A 22,597-nucleotide genomic window follows, 5' to 3' on the forward strand; every position below is an offset into this window, starting at 1 on the left:
AAGAATCCAAGCTATTCTCCAATTGAGAAATGGTCAAAGAATATGAACAGACAATTTTCAGATGAAGAAATGAAAACCACTTCTAATCATATTAGAAAGTGCTCTGTTGCTATTGATCAGAAATGCAAATTAAGACAACTCTGAGATACCGCTATATACCTCTCAGATTGGCTAATATGACAGGAAAAGAAAAAGACGAATGTTGAAAGGGAATACATTGTTGGTAGAGTTGTGAATGGATCCAGACATTCTAGAGAGCAATTTGAAACTATGTTCAAAAAGTTATCAAACTGTGCATACTCTTTGACCCAGCTGTGTTTCTATTGGCCTTATACCCCAAAGAGATCATAAAGGAGGGAAAGGGACCCACATATGCAAATAATGTTTGTGGCAGCCCTTTTTGTAGTGGCAAGAAACTAGAAAGTAAGTGGATACCCATCATTTTGAAAATGAGTAAATAAGTTATAATATATGAACATTATGGAATATTATTTTTCTATAAGAAATGATCAAAAGGTTGATTTTAGAAAGGCCTGGAGAGAATTATATCAGCTGATGCTAAGTGAAATGAATAGAACCAGGAGATCATTATACTCAGCAACATCAATATTATATGATGATCAATTCTGCTAAACATGAATCTTTCCAAGAATGAGATGATTGATGCCAGTTCCAAAGATCTTGTGATGAAGAGAGCCATATAAACCCAGAGAGACTATTGTAGGAACACCATAATATTCTCACTCTTTTTGTTATTGTTTGCTTGCATTTTGTTTTCTTACTCATTTACTTTGTTTTATTGATGTCTTCTCTACAGGAGGAGAAAATCTGAAACACAAGGCTATGCAAGGGTATATGATGTCAAATAATGCATGCATATATTTTGAAAATAAAAAGCTTTATAAAAATAAAAACAAAAACAAAATTCAAACAAAATCAAGAAATTCATTCAAGATTAACTAATTTTTTGATAGAGTTGCTGAAGCAATAGACTAGAGGACATATGGGTGAAATTTGCATAGCTTTTTAGTATAAAACATTTGATAGAATATTTGATGATATCCTTTTCTAAGTGACGGGATTATATTGGGTAGATAATGGTATGAGTAACTGAATTCACGACTGGCTGAAAGGTCAAATGTAGAAATCCATTAATGGCTGAGTGTTCACTTGCCAAGAGTTCTACAAAGAAGTATGACTGGAATCTGAGCTCTGTGATGTTCAACAGTTTATCAGACTTGGATAAAATTGTAGATGATATTCTCATTAAAGCTATGATAGCATAAAGATAGGAGGAATAGCTAACACATTGGATGATAAACACCTGAAAAGTGAAAAATTTTGGGGTATAAATATAAATCCATCTATGTGATATAGCTATGTTATAAATTGCATAACCAAATATTATTGATTTATTAAAGCTGATTCTCACTAACAAGCATATTATTTTATATACTAGACATTATATAAATATTTTAATAAAGTAACAAAATAAAATTATATAACATGTAACATAATGTATGATCTAATTTTAGTAATATTTTAACATACATCATAAATATGTTTATAACCTATTATGAAAATATTTTTAAAATATGAAATCTAAAAATGGACTTCACAATCATAAAATGTAGTAGATGTAATTATATTGTGATTTGTATGAAAAAAATTGAGGACGTTTTAGTTGGCAGCAACTTCAATATGAGTCAATGATGTGGTAGACATAAAAGCTAATTTGGCTACCACACAAAAGGTATAGCTTCCATGAATAAAAAGATAGTCATGCTATTGTATTCTGTTCTAGTCAAAACTCATCTGCAGGATTATATTCAGTTTTGAAGAAATATGGAAGAAAAATTGTAAATTAGAGAATAACAAGGTAAGGGCAATCATATGGTAAAGCATCATGCATCCATTCCTTGTGATCTTCACTTGAAAAAGGTGGGAAGGTTTATTCTGGAAAAGAAAAAAAAAACTCAGAGACGATGATAAATGCATTTTAGTATTTTTAACTATAATAAGCTTGAGAAAAATTAGGATCATTCTATTTGACCCAACTTCCCAGAGATAGAAATAGGAACAGTGTGTGGAAATTGAAAGGAGTCAGCTTTAGATTTGGAGGCAAGAAACATTTTCCAAACCATGAAAGCCCTTGATAAGGGTATTGGATCATTTCCAGAATAAGTGGGCTTTCCCACAGATGATGTCTACAATCAGGCTCACCACTTCTTATATATCTTTTAGTGGAGATTTTTTATGAAGTATGAATTAAGCTTGTATTATACTTAGTTTTCCAGCAACTCTAATATTTTAACTCAGTATCTTTATGATTATTTCTCTGCTAGAATGTTAGATTCTTGACTACAGTATTCACATCTTGTCAATATTATTAACTGGTATATATCAAGATTCTCCTTTAAGTAAGTGCTTAATCAATATTTGTTGTATTCTTTTAACACTAAATTCAAGACTTCATTTTATTACACATTATAAAATGCAGAACGTTATACATAATGGCACTTATTACTAATTTTTATTGATAATGATCAGGTGGTCCAATTTTGTTTTGTTAATTCAGGCCACTGCCAAGTGACTACACATGCACATCTGCTCCTGAAAGTACAACAGGTTAGATGGAATTCATTGCTTCTTTCTAATAAAATTCCAAATATTCTTTTGCTATGTGAATTAAAATTCCACTGTGAAACTTCCATGATAAACATCTAATTCCAGGGATTAGGAGTTAATTAGTGATAGTCCAGTAGGAAGTGTGTCATTAAATGCACCTATGAGATTTCAATAAAAGTGGTTTTTCTAATTTGACAGGCAAATAGAGCTTTTAATTTATGTAGACCTCCAATTTATAAAAGTTTTAATATTTAATTTTTGCCAGAGGCATCTGCCATCATCTTTCCATGGCTATATAAACTCTGGTTGACCTTATTTTTATAGAAAGGTATGAAAGAAATGGCAGAAAGAAGTTAAGAATTTTTTTTATGGGAAAAAGGTTTAAAAGAGTTTTCTCATACATCTTTCAATCTGCCCAACTGCAATATGAGGAATCTAAATGTTCTCTAGTGTTCATTTTAAGTTCAAATTTCAATGAAGAAAAAAATTATCTTTGAAATATATATTTATATGATTACATATTGAATTCTGGATGACACAAATATTAAAATTATTAATAAAATCAAAATCTAACACAATGAATATAATTATGTAAAAAATGTGTGTTAGATTTAAGGGAGGCATTATCCAAATTCATTATTTTAGCATTCATTATATACTCCTGGAAAAATAAAAGATGATTCAGGAAATTCCTTAGTGAACTTATAACTGATCAAACAAATTCTAGTGAGTCACTAGATTAACTCAGTTCATGTCAATTACTTCCGTAAAGATACTTCTTATTGGCTCTAAGTCATCATATTTCTACATATAATATGTATTAATCAATTAATTTTTTTCTTTCTTTTCAAATCAGCTTTGTAGAGCTGTAATCAGTTTAAATAATCAGTTTAAAAACAAAACAAAAAAAAAAAAAAAAGCACAACATTAATTGCAATGGTCAAATAGCCCATTTCCTGAATCAAATAACTCTTTCAAAGTAGAGTTAATGATTATATTATGAATTTCTGTCACCTCTGAATTGAGTCATGATCTGTTTCTTTATGTATCAAGCTCTTGTTTAAAAAGAAAGAAAGAAAAGAAAAAGAAATCATCTTAGGTTTTAAATGACTTTATTGACATTGATAAAGATATCTTGTATTGAAGGAGAATTCAAGTACTAAAAGTATTTTTTTCCACTTAAAGTGGTTTAAGAAAAGTCTGAAAATAATTTACATAAGTAATGAGAAAAATCATATGCTACATAATTACTAACACAAAGGCTACTAGCAAGGATGAAGTATTATTGGCTCTGCCATTTTTGGAGTGCACAGGCAGCAGATAGTTGAGAGATAAGAGAGATGAGTAGTATCTGCTACAGGATATAAGTCACAACTGTGACACAGTTTTTTGAGGGGAAGGGATAATGGTGGAATTAGACACAGAGTATTTGTTTTGTGTGTGTGTGTGTGTGTGTGTGTGTGTGTGTGTGTGTTTGTTTGTTTTTTACTACATACAGAGAAAAGCAGGAGAAGGATAGGCAAAAGGAGGAAGGGACAGGATGTTTTTCTTGTCTTTCTTTCTCTGGACAGCTCATGTGTTCGAGATGTACTTGTGACCTCTTATAGCAATAGATAGAATGAGACCTCCTCTCTATTTCCTGGCTACCACCACCACTACCAGCATCTCTCCCTCTCCTTTTAAGCTCCATTTTTATGTGTTATCTTTCCCCATTGGAATGTAAGCTCCTTGAAGGCAAAGTTTGTCTTCCTTGTTTACATATATATCCCTAGCACATAATAAGTGAGTGCTTTGAAATTCTTGAATTATATATCTGTCTGATAGGAATAAGTTTTTCAGTACAGGTGGATCTGGTATTACAAAATCATTTCAAGTCAGCCTCAGTGTCATTCCCTATATGGTGCTTTTTCTAAGACCCCTCTGTCAGTCCAAATACATTTTGAAATCCTGGATTAAAAAATTAACTCTATGAGAATGATGGTAGAATTCTAAAGTTCAATTCTATTCTAAAAGCATCCAGAGGTGGATAGCAGACTGAATCAAAAGTCAGAACCCTACAATATATTTTTATAGGAAACACATTTAAAGCAGGGAGACACATACAGAGTAAAGGGAAAAGGCTGGAGGAGAATCTATTATGCTTCAGGTGAATTCAAAAAAGCAGGGGTAGCCATCCTTATCTCAGATCAAGCAAAAGCAAAGATTGATCTAATTAAAAGAGATAAGGAAGGAAACTATATCTTGCTAAAGGATAGCATAGGCAATGAAGCAATATCAATACTAAACATATATACACCAAGTGGTATAGCATCTAACTTCCTAAAGAAGTTAAGAGAGTTGCAAGAAGAAACAGACAGCAAAACTGTAATAGTGGGAGATCTCAACCGTGCATTCTCAGAATTAGACAAATCAAAACACAAAACAAATAAGAAAGAGATTTAAAAAGTAAATAGAATATTAGAAAAATTAGGTATGATAGATCTTTGGAGAAAACTGAATGGAGACAGAAAGGATTATACTTTCTTCTCAGCAGTTCTTGGAACCTATACAAAAATTGACCATATATTAGGACATAAAGACTTCAAAATTAAATGCAGGAAGGCAGAAATAGTAAATGCTTTCTTTTCAGATCATGATGCAATAAAAACTACATTCAATAAAAACTTAGGGGTAAATAGACCAAAAAGTAATTGAAAACGAAATAATCTCATTTTAAAGAATGATTGGCTGAAACAGCAAATTATAGACACAATTAATAATTTCACTCAAGATAATGACAATGATGAGACATCATATCAAAATTTGGGGGATGTAGCAAAAGCAGTAATAAGGGGAAATTTCATATCCTTAGAGGTTTACTTGAATAAAATAGCGAAAGAAAAGATCAATGAATTGGGCTTACAACTAAAAAAGCTAGAAAAAGACCAAATTAAAACCCCCCAACCAAATACTAAATTTGAAATTCTAAAATTAAAAGAAATTAATAATATTTAAAGTAAAAAAAAAAAACTATTGAACTAATAAATAAAACTAAGAGTTGGTTCTAGGAAAAAACCAATAAAATAGATAAGTCTTTGGTAAATCTGATTAGAAAAAGGAGGGAGGAAAATCAAATTAGTACTCTTAAAAATGAAAAGGGAAAACTTTCCAACAATGAAGAGGAAATTAGAGAAATAATGAGGAGTTACTTTGCCCAACTTTATGCCAATAAATTTGATAATCTAAGTGAAATGGATGACTACCTCCAAAACTACAGGCTTCCCCGATTAACAGAGGAGGAAGTAAATTGCTTGAATAGTCTCATTTCAGAAAAAGAAACAGAACAAGCTATTAATCAACTCCATAAGAAAAAATCCCCAGGACCAGATGGATTTACATGTGAATTCTACCAAACATTTAAAGAAGAATTAGCCCCAATGCTATATAAACTATTTGATAAAATAGGCAATGAAAAAGCCCTACCAAATTCCTTTTGTGACACAGACATGGTACTGATACCCAAACCAGGTAGGTTGAAAACAGAGAAAGAAAATTATAGACCAATCTCCCTAATGAATATTGATGCTAAAATCTTAAATAAGATATTAGCAAAAAGACTACAGAAAATCATCCCGAGGATAATATACTGTGCCCAAGTAGGATTTATACCAGGAATGCAGGGCTGGTTCAATATTAGGAAAACTATCAGTATAATTGGCCATATTAAGAAGCAAATTAACAAAAACCATATGATCATTTCAATAGATGCAGAAAAAGCATTTGATAAAATCCAACATCCATTCCTATTAAAAACACTTAAGAGTATAGGAATAAATGGACTTTTCCTTAAAATAATCAGTAGCATCTATTTAAAACTATCAGTAAGCATCATATGTAATAGGGAAAAACTGCAACCATTCCCAGTACAGTCAGGAGTGAAACAAGGTTGCCCACTATCACCAGTACTATTCAATATTGTATTAGAAATACTAGCTTTGGAAATAAGAGTTTAGAAAGAGATTAAAGGAATTAGAGTAGGCAATGAGGAAACCAAATTATCACTCTTTGTTGATGATGTGATGGTATACTTATAATTCACAACTTTAGCAAAGTTGCAGGATACAAAATAAACCCACATAAGTCATCAGCATTCTTATATATCACTAACAAAATCCAATAGTTAGAGTTACAAAGGGAAATTCCATTTAAAGTAACTACTGATAGGATAAAATACTTAGGAATCTATCTGCCAAGGGAAAATCAGAAACTTTATGAGCAAAACTACAAAATGCTTTTCACACAAATTAATTCTGATCTAACCAATTGGAAAAATATTAAATGCTCTTGGATAGGGAGAGCAAATATAATAAAGATGACAATACTACCTAAACTAATCTATTTATTTAGCGCTATACCAATCAGACTCCCAAAAAATTATTTTAATGACCTAGAAAAAATAACAACAAAATTCATATGGAAAAACAAAAGGTCAAGAATTTCAAGGGAATTAATGAAAAAAAAAACTCAAATGAAGGTCTCCTAGCTATACCAGATCTAAAATTATATTATAAAGCAGCAGCTACCAAAACCATTTGGTATTGGCTAAGGAATAGATTAGTTGATCAGTGGAATAGATTAGGTTCAAAGGACAAAACAGTCAATAACCTTAATATTCTGGTGTTTAACAAACCCAAGGATTCCAGCTTTTGGGATAAGAACTCATTGTTTGACAAAAATTGCTGGGAAAATTGGAAATTAGTATGGCAGAAATTAGGCATTGACCCACACTTAACACCGTACACCAAGATAGGTCAAAATGGGGTCATGACCCAGGCATAAAGAATGAGATTAAATATAAATTAGAGGAACACAGGATAGTTTACCTCTCAGACTTGTGGAAGAGGAAGGAATTTATGATCAAAGAAGAACTAGAGATCATTACTGATCACAAAATAGAAAATTTTGATTATATCAAATTGAAAAGTTTTTGTACAAACAAAACTAATGCAGACAAGATTAGAAGGGAAGCAATATAGTGGTAAAACATTTTTATACTCAAAGGTTCTGATAAAGGATTCATTTCTAAAATATATAGAGAATTGACTCTAATTTATAAGAAATCAAGCCATTCTCCAATTGATAAATGGTCAAAGAATATGAACAGACAATTCTCAGATGAAGAAATTGAAACTATTTCTAGCCATATGAAAAGATGCTCCAAGTTATTATTAATCAGAGAAATGCAAATTAAGACAACTCTGAGATACCACTACATACCTGTCAGATTGGCTAGAATGACAGGGAAAGATAATGCGGAATGTTGGAGGGAATGTGGGAAAACAGGGACACTAATACATTGTTGGTGGAATTGTGAATACAGCCAACCATTCTGGAGAGCATTTTGGAACTATGCTCAAAAGGTTTTCAAACTGTGCATACCCTTTGATCCAATAGTGTTACTACTCGGCTTATATCCCAAAGAGATCTTAAATAAGGGAAAGGGACCTGTATGTGCAAGAATGTTTGTGGCAGCCCTCTTTGCAGTGGCCAGAAACTGGAAACTAAGTAGATGCCCATTGATTGGAGAATAGCTGAATAAATTGTGGTATATGAATATTATTGAATGTTATTGTTCAGTAAGAAATGACCAACAGGATGATTTCAAAAAGGCCTAGAGAGACTTACACGAACTGATGCTGAGTGAAATGAGTTGGGCCAGGAGATCATTATATACTTCAACAACAATACTATATGATGATCAATTCTGATGGACCTGGCCATCTTCAGCAATGAGATGAACCAAATCAGTTCCAATGGAGCAGTAATGAACTGAACCAGTTACACTCAGCAAAAGAACTCTGGGAGATGACTAAGAACCATTATATTGAATTCCCAATCTTTATATTTTTGCCTGCCTGCATTTTTGATTTCCTTCACAGGCTAATTGTACACTATTTCAGAGTCCGATTCTTTTTTGTACAGCAAAATAACGGTTTGGTCATGTATACTTATTTTGTATTTAATTTATATTTTAATATATTTAACATGTATTGGTCATCCTGCCATCTAGGGCAGGGGGTGGGGGGAAGGAGGAGAAAAATTGGAACAAAAGGTTTGGCAATTGTCAATGCTGTAAAATTACCCATGCATATAACTTGTAAATAAAAAGCTATTAAAAGTTAAAAAAAAATATGTGAGCCATTCTTCTACTAAGATTCTGGTTCCTCTTCTCATTCAATTTATTCTAATGATATCAAGATTGATGATCTTCAGTCATTGAATATATCATTTCACTGGTTATTTGTCAACCTTTAGTGCATTTTACAATTAATCTACTGCATACGAGCATTTCTAAAGTCCCGTGATTAGTAGCATCTTCTTTCCTTTCTTCTACAATTCTGCCTCTAGTGTCATGGAAGAAGAACACAGATATTTGAGGTTTTCCATTGATTGTTTTGTTTGTTTCCCAGATTGACATAGCTAAAGTCCTTACATATAATGTAAGATCATTGGCAATGGAACTCTAACTAATTTTGTCTTCAGACAGCAGTTTCAATCACTCACCAGGATCATGTTTCTTTCTTTTAGGGTAACATATCTTCATATTATGTTTGGCAAAGGCCCCATAAACTCAGGCTCACCTAAATATCACAGTAAGAACTCTGTTTTGAATTTACATTTTGAAATAATTTTATAACAATCTGATTTGCTTAGTCAAAGTATTAAACTTGATCTTGGCACATAATGTAGGAAATGCAAATAGCAATAATAATTAAAATTAAATATAATTTTGAAAATATTATTTTTTCTATAAATTAGAATATCCTAATATCTTTAGAATAAACTGAATCACTTTATTACTTCATGTTATCCTAAAAACTGATGTTTTGTTTAATTGTTTTTTTGCAATTCCATTGCTGTTAAACATTTTACTTAGCCTTTTAAAATGATCATTTTAATAAAGAATTCACTTCATTTAAAAAAAAAGAACCTGGGCTAAATGAAAATCAAATTTCGTTAGGACCTACTTCTAATGATCACTTAGTTACATATAGCTACTTTGAGCAGGCCAACCTATACTTTATAACTCATTTTTATTAAAAGGAGACATATATAAAAACAATCTAGATAAGGCAAACATTATCTACTATCAGATTTTAATAAATAATAACAACTATTTATGAAGTACTTTTAGGTTTAAAAATTAGTCTGGATGTATTTTACCATTTGATCTTCATGATAACCCTGTGACATAGGTGCTATTATTATCTACATTTTATAGACTAGTAAACTGAGAGTTATGATTGCTGGTATTTTGACTTAACTTGAGTATCTGAATTTTGGACTATTTGTCTGTTCTAATTTTCTATTCCTGTAGGAGCTAATTCCAGCATTTCTGACTTTGCTTCTCTTAGAGTCAGCATTCATATGCAGGCCTGTCTCTGACCTAGCAATGATTAATAACTTAGATTCTAAGATTTCCACACTGAAAAAATAATATAAAACATGACAATATTATTGTAATGCAAGAAATGATGAGCAGGCAGATTTCAGAAAAACTCTGGAAAGACTGATATGAATTAATGCTTAATGAAGTTAAAAGAATCGGGAGAATATTGTACACAATAACAACATTGTGTGATGATCAGCTTTGGTAGACTTAGCTCTTCTCAGTAAAACAATAACACAAAAAAGTTCTGAAATATTCATTAAGGAAAATGCTCTCCACATCCAGAGAAAGAATTGTAGAGTCCGAATACAGATCAAAGCACACAATTTTCATTTTTTGGGGGGGTATAATGGAAGAGGTTTGTGGCTTTTCACTTTTGCTCTATTTTTTTTTCACCATGTGATTAATGTAGAAATATGTTTATGTGAATGCACATGTGTAACTTCTATCAGATTGCTTGACATCTTAGGGAGAGAGAATAAGAGGAAGAAAGAAAATATTTGAAAGTGAAAACATTATAAAGAATAAGTAGAAAACTATCTTTATATGTAATTGGAAAAAATAATTTACTATTTACAAAAAAAGAACAAAAAACAAATAGTCCTTTCTCTAGGAATAGAATTAAGTTTGCCCTTTAAATGCTCATTAGAACTATAACTCCTGATATACTCATCTCTTACAATATAAATATTCTACCTATTTAGACCTCATAGTTCATTTTTTTCATATTTGACCTCTCACCTCTCTAGACATGAAATATCTTTCTCTTTCTGTCTATTCTGTTCTAATTCTACTTCTTTCCATTTGACTTAAAATATTTTCCACCTTCTTACTATCTAGTTGACCTCCTAATTATATACCTTCCTAGTTAGTTATGTCCTTCTGCTATATAGATCATAGTGTAACAATTTTCCTTTCTCTTGACACAGGACATCCATATGGATTTCTAAACTATCAGTTTTGACTTTTGAATAGTGTATATTCCTTAAATTTCATCTTGCCTACATAGATTCCTGACTTCTTGTCTATAATGATCTTCAATGATTAAAAGTCACCATAACACTACTTAAGGCTCTGTGATAAGTGTTCACCTAAAAAGACATGTTCCCTTTTCTACCCAAAACCTGGCATGTAAGAATGACTTTACTGATTTAATTCATAGTGGACCAGTCAGTTCAAAGAAGTTCTTCAACCTATTAATTTGATGTATAAACTTTTATTATGTAGCATACCTTGATATTATCCAACGTAATCTGTAAAAATGATCTTTTCATAAAATAACTGTATGGACATGTATACATATATTGTATTTAACATATATTTTGACATATTTAACATGTATTGGTCAATCTTTCATCTGGGAGAAGGGGTGGGGGGAAGAAGGGGAAAAGTTGGAACAAAAGATTTTGCAATTGTCAATGATGAAAAATTACCCATACATATATCTTGTAAATAAAAAGCTATAATAAAAAAAAAAAAAAAAACAACAACAAAAAAGATCTTTTCTACTCACTGTTTTCCTTTTCTTATTGCCACTAATAAAGTATTCTATCAATCATAGTAAAAAACAAAACAAAACAAAAAACAACAACCAAATAAAAGCCATATTCATGGTTTGGTTTCCTTAATGTTTTTTCTTTCCCAAATGTTTACAGGATTTAATATCAAAAGGCTATAAGTGATATAATTTAAAGGCTCATTGAAAGCATAATTATTTTCTGGAAAATCCTACAACTGCCCTTTGAAAGTTTAGATTTAACTTATTTACCATTTCCTTTTATGCTTCTCCCTTAAAAAAAAAAATAATAATACTGAATTAGGTGAGGATATGTTAATGAGCTGATGTCATAGTACAAAAGAGAAATCAGAAGCAAGAAAAAATGGGAGAGCTAGATAACAATTGAACTACTACCTTTTAAAAGAAATGGATAGGTGACAGGTGCTTTCAATCAATAAAAAAAAATTATTGTGGAGAAATGTTTACAGACAATATAATGTTAAACTATATGGGATGAGTTTTGTAAAGTAATTTGGGTGGGTTTGTTTCGTGTAATGTAATTTTCATGGTGAATTGAGGTATGTTAGATATGTATACCTGTGTGAACATGAAGACACGGTCCTTTGAAAGAAAGCACCCATGTGACTGACATTGACTTTGAAAAATTACATGAACTGCACAACCAGGTTTTGTTCTATTTACTGAATATCACCTGTAGTGTTGCCACCAATTTTTCCTGATTTTTTTTAGAAGAAAGAAAAGTAAAAATTGCACTTACTTTATAGAAAATGTTACCTAATTCTCTGGATAGTAATAGAAGTACCCTTTTCATTATACAAAAAACATCTACATTAGCAAATATAAATATTTTAAAGTGCTAATGCTATGATTTTTGAAGTTAGCATACAAGATGAATAACTTGAAAAAATAGTTATGAACAATGCTTTCATGTTCAATGAATGCTCGATGTATTATAATTGAAAATCATGTAATGAAAAACTTTCTTGTATTAATGACGTCTATTATATATTAATGATTACATGAATAATTCAAAATCAAGAATCCTAAGATTTTTGACATAGAATTAGAAGGAATCTCAAGAATGAATTAGGGAATATTAACACAAATTATGAATCTCACTCATAACATCCTTATGTTGACCTGAAATCTTGTTCTATGTAATTTCTACTAATTGTTCCAATTTTGGCCTTCTAGACCAAGTAGGCTAAGTCTAATCCTCTGTCCATATGATAAATTTTGAATATTTTAAGACCATGATGTCTTTTTTTTTTCCAGAATAAATATTTCCAAGTACCTTGTTGTAATGGGCTGAGGCTTGAGTTGATGCACCGAAGTCCCAAGCACATGAGGCTAAATAGTAATTGGACCATACTCTATTAATATATAAGCTTGGAGAAAGAATGGGCCCCGCCCACTCTTTGTGCAATTCCTGATGTATTGTATAGGAAATGATGATTTTGGTGGGTGGAGGCAGGGGGGCGGAAAGGGAAGTAGAAAGAGAGACTGCTGGCTGGCGTCTTGACACAGCTTCTCGCATTGCTATTGGGACCCCTCTTCACCTCCAATCCCCCTTCACCTCCGATTCCCCCTCACCTTTGATCCTGCTTCACCTTCACTAAGAATAAAGATTGATGATTTTCCCATAACCTGAATTCCTGATTCTGGCTGATTTTACAATACACGGTCACCATACCTTGTACAAATTTACTGTGGCATGGTTATCAGAACCCATCCTCATCTCTCACCCCTGCCTTTACTTTTCTTATTTTTCAATGTGCCTTTGAAAATATCATATCTGGAACAAGACACATCTGCAGATATAGTCTGATCAGGATAGAATTACATAACTTTAATTTCCCTTTCATCAGGGCATTATATTTTTATGAATGTATCCTAAGTTTTCATTAATTTTTTAGCTGTTCTACTGAAATATTGCATTTCCAGTACCTTAAAATCATCATGCCTTTTTTCCATGAAATTCTTTCTAGCCATGTTTTCCCAATACCACCCTCTGCTTATATAAAACTAGATAATGAAAACATAGACTCTGTGTGTGTGTGTATGCATGTCTAAACTGAAACTCTCTTACTTTCATCCAGTGTACTATGCCATTCTTTGTGTGTTGTCTTATGATAATAAAATTCTGAGCTTAAACTGTTCTTCAAGGCAATTTAATCAATAAATAAAACTTTATTAAGTACTTAGTATGTTCCAGGTAGGCATTACACTAAGCTCAGGAGATATAAAAAAGTTAAAAATTGTTTTTTTTTTCCTTTAAGGAACTTACAGTCTAATGAAATATACACTATATGATATACTGCAATATATTTAACATATATAGGACTGCTTGCCATCTAGCGGAGGGGGTGGAGGGAGGGAGGAGAAAAATCGGAACAGAAGTGAGTGCAAGGGATAATGTTGTAAAAAAATTACCCTGGCATGGATTCTGTCAATATAAATATTATCAGAACCCATCCTCATCTCTCACCCTTGCCTTTACTTTTCTGATTTTTCAATGTGCCTTTGAAAATATCATATCTGGAACAAGACACATCTGCATATATAGGCTGATCAGGATAGAGTTACATAACTTTAATTTCCCTTTCATCAGGGCATTATATTTTTATGAATGTATCCTAAGTTTTCATTAATTTCAAATATTATCAAAAAAAGAAAAGAAATAGACACTATATTTATAAAGATATAGATGTAACATGCATACAATAGATGGGAGAAAAAATTAAAGTATAAGGCACCAGAATCTGGATTTTAATCAAGCATTTTCACTTTACAAATGTAGAAACAGTTTTGGAGATGAGGAAACAAAGTGGAAGAGGTCTTCTGACAAAATATGCTTTCTACCATAGCATGCTGTCTGGCAGATTGTCTTAGATATGATTTATTTTACAATATTTCTGCATCTCTTTCTCTTTTTAGATATCTTTCTATTCTACATCTTCCTAGTTTTGATAAGGGATTTAGGGAATTTTGAAGGATGGAATTTTATTATCTTTGATTCAATAAGGTCAGAATTTACATTTGTGTGTGTGTGTATATATTGTGGGGTATTGGCTACTAACAAGTCTGAGCTAGGCCATTATATCATAAGCATGGGTAATTAGCATAGATAAACTGTGCTTACTTTTTGGACTAATCTCAGATTCAACCTAATTTATAGGGTTGGAAAATTCAAAAATTCAATTCAATTCAACAAACTTTTATTGCTCATTTGCTTTATTCACAAGAAAATGCTAAAGGATAGATTTATAAAGATAAAAATGGAAAAACAATAACAGTTTCTGCCCTCAAGGATTTTATATTCCATTCAGATTAAGGAAATTTTCACTAGAGCTATAAGAGCTTTGCATCTACAGAATGTATGCTGGCTATTAATATTGTAGACGTTTCCAAGAAATTTTAGATGTTGTAGAAGCATAAGCTGATCCAATAAGTTGAAATTCAGGAGAGTTAATTAAGAAATATATATATATATATATATATATATATATATATATATATATATATATCAACAGAGGGAAAGATTTCCAAGCATGGGGACAGTCAGAGAGAATGTCCAGATCAAAAATAGAGTTATTTGTTTGTGGAGTGCCAGGACACCAGTATGAATGGATGGAATTATAAATATTGGAGAATAAGATTACAAGTCTAGAAAGGCAGGAAAGGTCTAATTTATGATGACTTTGGGTTTTGTATTTGATACAAGAAGCAATAGAAAGCCATTTGAGTTTATTGATTAGGATGTGACATGATCAGATTTGCATTTTAGAAATTTATTGCCTGAATGGAAGATGGATTGAAATGTGGAGAAACATGAGGCCAAAGGAATCATCAGCAGATCTTTGCAATAGTCAAATTGTAAGGTAATCATGGCCTCCATTAGAGTAGTGGTGGCAGCTTCACAGAAGAGAATGCTTTTTCTCATGGTCATTACTATGATATTTTAATTTGATTTCTATTGAGCATATAGAAGATACTGAATATTGTGTTGATAACAGGACATACCAGGAGATTAAAAAATGCCTGAGAGCAACTTGAAATTAAACAGTATTTATGTAAATACTAAGAAATAAACAAACAGATTTAGAAACAAACCTATGAAGAAAATCACTGATAAACAGATATATGAATAAATATATTAAATAATAAATACATAAACAAAAATTTGTCTCAACAATTTCCACCATTCACACATACCCTTGAGGTCTGTGAATTCTTTTGATAGGTAATTCATTTACTACATTCACAAAAGTTTGACTTATTCTCATTTATTATTTTTCTCATTGTGACTTTAATGTTTTACCTGTTATTTTCTTTTTGGAGAGCTTTGATTCCTCAGCTTTCTATTTTTTCTGCTTTTGAGATCAGTATATTTTATGTAATTAGTCCATATTTTTGATATTATTTTAAAAATAATTCTTTTCTTCTAGTTTGTTCTTTACTTCTGTGTATTTGCATGCCAAATGTGTCTTTTGTGAACAATATTGTAGTACTGTGTGGTATCTTCCATCCTGATGTCCTATCTCATTTCTTTCTCTCTGTTTTTTTAGTTCCCTGGCCTGGCATTTATAGTTTAGAAAACTGCTTTGCAGGTACCATAGAGTTGTGAACCCTGGCTACCTCTCCCATTCCAGGTAAACTTCTGCAGCCTATAGTGAGGGTGTCTGTCTACCACACTGGACATGGCAGTAGGAACTATAGTATGTAGAGAAGGTTTTATTGGAGACCTGTGTGGATTTTGAGTCTACTGTTACAACCTCACTTCTAGTGACATTGGAGTTAGCCAAAAGTGCTTAGTGAACTCAAGCTTAGTGAGTGTCACTTCATGCATTTTGTTTTTGTTTCATTTTTGTTTATGTGTTTATTTTTCAACTTCTATTGGATTCTGTGTTCTTAGATCAAGAAGAGAGATTAAGTTATTTCCTTTATGGCACATAACTCATATTTTGGAAAAAGTTTCAGAGGTCATGGAGGGATTAAATAAAAATGCTTCATTTCTATCTGTTTTTTCATATCCATACATCATTCTAAATTGGATATAGTTTGAGATCATAAAGAGTATAGGTGAGGTGCCCCCCAACTAAAAAAACACAGAAATAATAAAAGATGTATCATCACTAGGCATATTTCTAAAAAAGATCAACAAAAGAAAAACTAATAAACATACATATACACACACACAAATATTTATAACAAGTCTTTTATTGGTGGCAAACAATTGAAATCAGGAAGAAGAATGGATTTGGGAGAGAAATATCAATTTGATGTGATTTAAAGAACAATTCCTAGCACAATTATGAGATTGAAGTTCAGGCACCAATAAGGATCCAAATGTTAAGATTCAGTCCTGTGAAGAGTTAATAATGCTCATTCTCTTTGGCAAAAGGTAGGTTTATTTAGGAAGAGAGGTTATAGACAACAGGAATGGTAAACATGAAATAGAGCTTAGAAAGTAAGAAAAAGGATTTTAATAATTAACAATGGAAAGGACAAATTTCCTAGGAGAACTCACAGTTAACCAAGAGAAAGGGAACACTCCATAAGGTTGGAGTATGTCATTAGCTGACAGGCTAAATCCATAGAAGATTTTTAGCACCCTAAAAGAGTTAGTTAGCTATAAGAAGAAAGACACCATGGCTCATGGGGAAGGGGTGAAGGGAAAGACACCATGAGTCAGAGGGCCAAGGTGCTCTAATGTGAAAAGGGATTTAATAAAGATGTCCTGTGCTATTTATAGGAAATTTAATCTCAGGGATTTTATATAATTCAGAGTTCTGGCTGGACAAGCAAGGTGAGGCTACACAGGACCTTCACAGAGGGACGTAGTATAAGATTGAACTGATCCCCATCAGTTTCCAAAATTCCTCAGGTAGTAATTTTATCAGTCTTTTAGTCTCTTTCTGCCAACCCTACCTAATAACCCAGAATCTCATCACTGACTACTGGCTAACCAAGTTATGATTTATGAATGTAAACTAGGGACTTTATTTACCAGTGGGTGTAACACTATGCAGATAAGCATGAACACACATGCATACAGGTGGTACAGTGGATAAAGTGCAGGGTAAGGAGTGAGGAAGACTTTTTGAGTCCAAATATGGCTTCAGACGCTTACTTGCTGTGTGACCCTGGTCATATCACTTCACCCTGTTTGCTTCTTACCTGTAGAATGAGTTGGAAAAAAAATGGCAAACCACTCTATCATCTTTGCCAAGAAAAAACCCAAGTAGGATAAGAAAGAGAATAATAAAAAATGACTCAACAACAACAAAATTTAAAGAATATACAATTTGAGGGTGAGTAGAGAAAGAATGAGAAGTGGGATCAAGCTTCTTGCAGAAGTTAAGTTTTGAGCAGTGTTTTGAAAGAAATAAGAAAGCACAACTTTTGGAGATCAGGAAGAAGAGCATTCTAGGCATGGGAGACAGCTAGGAAAAAGCTTCACACTTAAGAGATGTGATTTTCTGTGTGAAAATCATCAAGAACACTGGAAAGGTAGAAAGGGGACAGGTTTGGAAGTAAAAAGGAGAATGTTAAATGTGAGCTTGGACATATAAAGGACCATTGGAATTTTATTGAGTGCCATAGTCAGACCTGTGCTTTAGGAAGATTGCCATGTCTGGAAATCAGTCAAAGGCTTATCACAATAGCATTGGATTGATGGTTTTGTGAGAAGATGGAGAAAGTCATTTACAAAAGATAATTTATAAGTATTTTTGTATTGTGTTTTTTTTTTAAAACTACTTTCAATATTAAAAACCAAACCAAACCAATCCAAATTGTGAGGACATAAATAAAGTTGAGGTGGGGAGATAGGCAAAAAAAAAAAAAAAAAAAAAAAAAAAAGAGAGTTTTTTTTTTTATTTTGCTTTTTAGATAAAGTTCTTCTTCCAATGAAATAATATGTAGAAATATGTAGAAACAATGAAACAGGATTAATTCTGGCCTGTGATAATTACCATGAAATTACATGCAGCTTTACATTAACCCTAATGTGAGGTTCTTCACAATGGAACACAAGGGTTCAAACATAGGGTAATCTTCCCCAAGCTGGGACAATGGGGAATGCTTAGTCATGCCAATGAGATCTCCCTGGAGAGTTCCAGGAAACTCTTGCCTGTTGTGAAATATAAAAAATACTGACTAAAAGGTTCTTTGCCATAAATGAATGCTGTTAAGATTGTGGTATCCTATTAAAGACATTTTAATGAGCTTTTAGGATTCTTTAAATAATGAATAGACTTCTTCATAAAAAAATTCTTTATATGTGGATAGAAGAGAGACCAGTTACTTTTGTCTTGTCCATAATTTCAGGTTAGCATTCTTATTAAATCTTTATATTGAAACAAAGAGAAATTCATTCTTCTTATGCCATAGGAAGGCTCTCTGTCTCTGCCTCTGTGTCTCTGTCTCTGAATCTGTCTCTGTCTCTGTCTCTGTCTCTCTTTGCCTGTCTCTGTCTGTTTTTTCTTTGTAATTAACACCTTCAAAAATAATCGTTAAATTGATACAATCTATGTTCATAATTTGTGACAAGAATAATTTAGAAAAATAAAATCTTCCTTTGAGATCAATAAGAGCCCTTGCAATGTTTCAAATTGTTCATGGGAATGAAGAGATTGTTCAGAACTCCATTTCAGTCCATGAACATTCTGAGCAAATAAGTCTAGGCTATTCAGAAACTGAATGCTTCTAAATTAGTATCCTCTTCTTACACTGACCCTTTTAAGACCCCTTTTTACTGGATCATAGCTGGCAAGAATTCTTAATTGGTTCTTGGAGATGAACTGGCAAGATGTGAGAAGAGGAATATTAAAGTAGGTAGGAAGAAAGAAGGCAAGGTGAAGAAAGAGAACTCATGTTGGAACAGCTTAACAAAATCATGATCTCCGTATGCATAGTGAAATATTGCATGGAAAACACTTGGAAAATTTTTCCATCCAGGAATAGCTGTTTTAAATGGTATACTTTAAAGGAAATTCAAAATTTGTCTCTGTGTGCAGTTATTAAATTTGAATGTGAGTCATTCCCTTTATTTCCATTTAAGAATAGGTTATAGGATTCTTTCTCTCCTTTCTTGTTGCCTTTTCTTTTTCAGATTTGCCATGATGAACATGTACATACATTTTGTGTGTCAGATGATATCACAAAGTGCTGATACCCTTCTTACCAAATCTATGTCCCTTGAGAACAAAACAGGAAGGAAGATTGAAAGTTGGTATTTGATTTGCTATACTGCATGTATTTAATACTTAAAGTTTACAATAGGGAAGGTATAAGATAATTGATACCAAATTGCCAATGCATAATATCCATTATTTCATTATCTAATCCAAAGAAAATGAAGCACAAAATGAAATATACTACAAGGCAAGAAACAATTAGAATGAAACGAATTACTAATTGCAAGCCATTGTTTTGCTTATCTCCAATTCCCAGTATTTTATAAAGACCCAAATAATGATTGTCACTCAAATTTAAATGTATTGTTAATAAATTTTCTAAAAGCTTGCTTTTTCATACATCTCTTCTGTGTTATTAGTACAAAAAATGCTATTCTACTTCTTAAAGTGTGCAAATATTATAAATTGATTCTGAGAGCATTTTTGATGAAGCAGACATTACATTAATTTATCAGTGTCTCAATCAGACAGATAAAAGCAATGATCAGGCATAAATAAATTCTTTTTATGGTAGCAGAATACTGCATTATCTGGAGAGTTAGCTGTGGAGTCCAGAAGTATAGGATCAGACCTAGTCTTTGACATATAGTTTCATTATAACTTTGCTTAAGGGAGTTACATTTTTAGTTGCCCAGCCAATTGTCTTTAGGCCACTAAGTTGGGGAACAATTTCTGGTTTGTCTTGCAAGGGGAGGTTTCTTTCTTGGCTGCTTGCCATATCTATGATATGGTAGATCTGAACACATATACACATGCAAAAATGAAAGATTAAATAGACAGCTAAGATGATAATAATAACTGGCACACAGTAGTTGATTAAAAAGCATTTGGTGATTAAAAATAATACTTATTGATTGGCCATTAAATGGGACTTAGTAGCATAATTGATGAAGTGCTTCATGTCAGAAAGATGTGAATTTATATCTTTCCTCAAAAACTTAATAACTTTCTTATCATTGGAAAATCACTTGATAACTTCACTCTAAGTCTCAGTTTGGGTATTTTAAAACTTCACTAAGGTTTTTATCCTTCCTTTCAAGGGGAGTGGGTCATTGTATTTTAGTACTATTCAGACCTAGAAGATGTGCATAGTTGAGCAAAGGTTTTGATCTTTTCAGGAGTCAGTTACCCTTCTACAACTTTTCCAAGATATAAAAGGAAAGATCACAGTCTGATTGAAGGGAAATGCCAAGATGGAAGGGCATCTGTTCTTCCTTTCATGTGCTTCTAGGAACAGGAGGAAAAAAATAGTTAAATTGTACTAGGAAAATAAATTCATCCATTAAAAATTATTTGGAAGCTTAAAAGGGATAATCAATTACTAGTAATAAAACAGGGGCCTGCTAACACATTCATTCAAATTCTGACACAATATTAGAAGCAAAGAACTAATTTGCCACCTATCTACTGCAAATCTCTGACTGAGTTTTCCTTGATGATAGATCAATTGGCCTTAACTGGTCTGAAGTGGTGTGACAATATTTTTCAAAATGATATTGGACAAGCCATTTCTGTTTTCAACGAGTGTGAAATATACTACAAATATATGTAATATGGGAAAATGGAAAGCCTTCAGGATTTGCAATCAGAGGACATGGATCTGAATCCACATATTCTACTTTACACATGTGTGACATTGGATAATAAGCTAGTCAACAAATATTTGATAAACTAAGTTCTTAAAAAAGAAAGTTAAAAGGAAAAGAATTCATTCCTTCCAGGTTACATTTAAATGATGGAGGAAGTATCTATATAAACAGATGTATACAAATTATGTTGAGAGTAGGGGAAAGGCAATCTTAGAGAGTGAGACATCAGTAGCTGGATTGCTTATGAAAGGCCTTTTGCAGAAGGTGATGTTTAAGCTGAGTCTTGAAGGAAACCAGTGATTCTAAGAGTAAAGAGGAAGAGAATTTCAGACACAGAAGACATTTAGAAAGAATGGAAAAGTATTTTAATAAAATATGGCTGGGCTAAACATAAGTAGAGAGAGAAGATGGTGTAAGAAGCCTAGCAAGGCAGAAAAGGACCCAATTATGAAGAACATTGAATACCCTGGAATTCATATTTCAGCCTTGAAGTAATAGGGTACCATTGGAATTTATTGAAGAAATGACTGACATGAAAAGACTAGTATTTTAGAATATTCTCTTCGGTGATTGTATGCTGAATAGTTTGGGTTGAGAGACTTAAAAGAGGGAAATCCATTAAAAAGTCTTCACAATAAACTAGGTGAAAAGCTTTGGGTTGCTGTGCAAAACTGATTGTTTTGCATATCCATATCTATATCTATCTATCTATCTGTCTATCTGTCTCTCTGTCTGTCTTGCCATTTAAACTCTCAAGATTTCAGCTTGCTCATTTGTCAAAATTTAAGAGTGATTCAGATGATTTCTAAAGTCTCGAGCTGGAAACATATGACCATTATACATTTTTCATGAAAATTAATTTACATACAGAAAAACATACAGAAAAAAAATCTTCATGGGTTCCAACTTTTGGATCAGAAATAAAACAGTACATAAGCCATAGAGTGGAGGTAGAAGAGGCAAAATATTGGGAATTCATTCTCTTGTTATTCCTTCACATTTTTAATATATTCAACTCCTGGGGTCATGAGGTCTCAAGTCCAAAACTGTTTCTGTACTTATTAATTTCAGTTAAATTGATAGTTCTTCCTGTACTTTTGTTATCAGTATTGTCTTAATAACATTTTTCAAATGTGCCTGTGGACTCAGAAGGCAGCAGGAATGAATTTATAGTAGATGACAAATCCTTCCTTCACACACAGGAGACTAGCTAGAATCTCTGTCTTTCTCT

Source organism: Antechinus flavipes, chromosome 1, assembly GCF_016432865.1.
Source record: "Antechinus flavipes isolate AdamAnt ecotype Samford, QLD, Australia chromosome 1, AdamAnt_v2, whole genome shotgun sequence".
NCBI classification, from domain to species: domain Eukaryota; kingdom Metazoa; phylum Chordata; class Mammalia; order Dasyuromorphia; family Dasyuridae; genus Antechinus; species Antechinus flavipes.